Here is a 2689-nt window from a genome sequence, read left to right on the forward strand (position 1 = left end):
ATAAGAGGCTTAACTTGGCGGTGGTCAAGCTTATGACCGTTGATGTAGGATAGGCATGTGCTGTTTTGCAAAGCCTGGACTCACAGAGGACTTGTGTGTAATGCAAAAGGAAGAATTTTCAATGACATGCTACATGTGCGATATGCACACGTGACGAAAGGCCAAGCATGTTCATAAGAGACATGCCCATCCTCTCAGGAAAAAGGATGTTATATGAGGACTATAACTGCAAAGGTTCAATATCTCTGGTTGTGAGTCTCAAGGGGTTTGGTGACAAAACGAACTGACTGGCTGTAAACCGCCAGTCATGAAGTAACTTTGACTTTGATAGCAGTATAGTCCTCAGAGTTAGGCTGCACGTCTCCCCAAGTCGTGAAACAGTCTTGCGGGACTCAAACGAAGAATTTTTGTTTTGGCAATTTCCAAGAGCAATTTGCACAACTGCATGATAATCTAGACTTCAAAACACTGAAACCATAATTCTTAAAAGAGATTGTCATAGTATAGTGACTAGATACTGTGTTTGGATTAATAACTGAATTTATTAAATGCTTATAACTCCTAAGTACAAATAACTATTACATCGTCACTGATTTACACTACAGAACAGTAAAACTACGGCACACAAAGTCTCCTGTTTTTCATTCTTTCATTACTAGTCATGTCACTAGTCGTTTCTTGGTAGTGGCTACTATTGAACTGACAACTCTTGGAACTATTGCACATGATTTCCTTATGCCAGCTGAAGTTTTACACAAAAAACATGGGATGGTCTGAAACAATTTCTTTCAAGACAGCACATATATGTTGCTGACTTTGTAGATTAGACAGCTTAATGTTCTCTCCCTCCAGGTACACACGAGCCCTCTTAGCAGCAAGATGTGCATAATATGTAGGTGCTGGATAGGACACACTGCGTGTACAACGTGAGAACATATGACATAAGTAGTATGCAATCTTTTCAATTTCATTTTCTGTCATACTGTCATCATCATTCCACAATAAATGATACTTGGTAGGTCTGCTAACACCCTGGATGCTGGAATGGCTAACCAGATAAAAGTCCACTTCAGTCGGGTGAGTAATTTCACGATCAACCACTGTACCGGGTGGAACGTTCTTATATCTCCCATCTGCATCCTCACTTCTTGGAAAGAATCGGGTGTGGTGACGTTTCTGCACCACCAGGAATGTCACTTTAGGTTCATATTCTTGGCCCATAGAAAAACAAGCACGTCAAATTGCATTCACCTCACTGTTCAAAACCTGTGCGAACTGTCCGTCACCTACACCATCTCGAAAAAATATTATCCTCTCTGGTTTGCAAGCAGACGTCTTTCTATAAAAGAACAGAAGCTGCTGTCTCATGATATTTTCCAGGTCTTCAATGATCTCTACCTGCGGAGGTTGTAACCTAATCTGGATGTTGTACTTGAAAGCCTTTGGATCACGGCTGGCAGTTACAGCAACAACTGAAGGAATGCTAAGCTGATCAGGCGATGGATGGGTCACATCAGCTCCTACTATCATAACTGGGCGAAATAAACATGGCGGCCTTGATACTGAAGCAAATGTGTGGTTTATACCGTTCAGTTTTGAGTTGATTTTCAATAGAATGTTGGAACATACAGCAGGATTCAAACGTGACATTGTTCTTCCCATCACACATTGAGTCAATACTCCAACATTCAGCTCTGTTACTTTCTTCACTTTAGCATAGCAGTCTCCTCTATCAGGAACAACCACCACCACCAGCTGAACTTCTCTCTTTACTGTTTTAAAGAATTCCATTAGTTGATATATATTTTTTGATGGAGGCTGCATACTCTTTGGGGGAGGAGGAGGAGCAATGTCCATTCCCATAGTTCGTCCCACATTATGCATTTCAACTGCAAACCGTCTCATCTAATCTTCTGTTGTATATTTGTTTAAGTTCAGAATAATCCAGTGAGAAAGCTTGTTGCTGCTCAAAAATTTTAATGGCCTCCAAACACCCTTCATAGGTTTTACAACATTTTTCTTGTCCACTTCAACATTATATTGTAACTGTGGTGCCTCTAGTACACAAGCTTCTACTTTTTCAAATCGGTCACTGACTGAAAGGCAAAACTCTTTCATACAAGGATCGTCGTTGAATCACATTGACCGCAGCACTCACTTAATCTTATGTTTCCTGATATCGGTAGATGTTGTAGTGTTCTTTATTATGTCTGATATTTGTGTCTCATTCAATTTTCTGATTGTTACTTGACCCCCTGTCACCGTGCACAACTCTGCTGGAACATAGATTGGTTTCAGCCTATTCACGGAGCCAACATGAAGACGTGGGAGATGTGGATATGATAGAATTATCTTCTTCTCATAGGCAAAGAATTCTGCAACAGATATCCATGTGTGATCATCCAATTCAAAGAACAGTTCAGCTGGACTTTTTGTAATATTTTTCACTTTGTATGTCCTCTTGCTGGTTGGCACATCTGGAAGTATATAATCAATCTTCAGGCCATGAATATAGTTCAAGAAATCTTACTTTTGCTGGATTGTTAGTTCTTTCCGAAGGTCTTCACGCCTGATCTTACATACCTCGAAAATGAGGTCTACAACATTTCTTGCTGAGGGAAAGCCATTGTCAGTGATATAAATATTAAAATATGTGGGAAAGGATTGTACTACCATTTGATATGAGGCC

The 2689-nt window shown here is 40.1% G+C and overlaps 1 pseudogene; it reads right to left on the minus strand.

Moving 5' to 3' along the window:
• Window positions 1–631: 631 nt before the first annotated feature.
• On the minus strand, window positions 632–2525 carry LOC111861355 (annotated as a pseudogene).
• Between the last annotated feature and the right edge of the window lie 164 nt (window positions 2526–2689).

This window comes from Cryptotermes secundus, unplaced genomic scaffold (genome assembly GCF_002891405.2).
Source record: "Cryptotermes secundus unplaced genomic scaffold, Csec_1.0 scaffold7582, whole genome shotgun sequence".
In the NCBI taxonomy this organism is placed as follows: Eukaryota; Metazoa; Arthropoda; class Insecta; order Blattodea; family Kalotermitidae; genus Cryptotermes; species Cryptotermes secundus.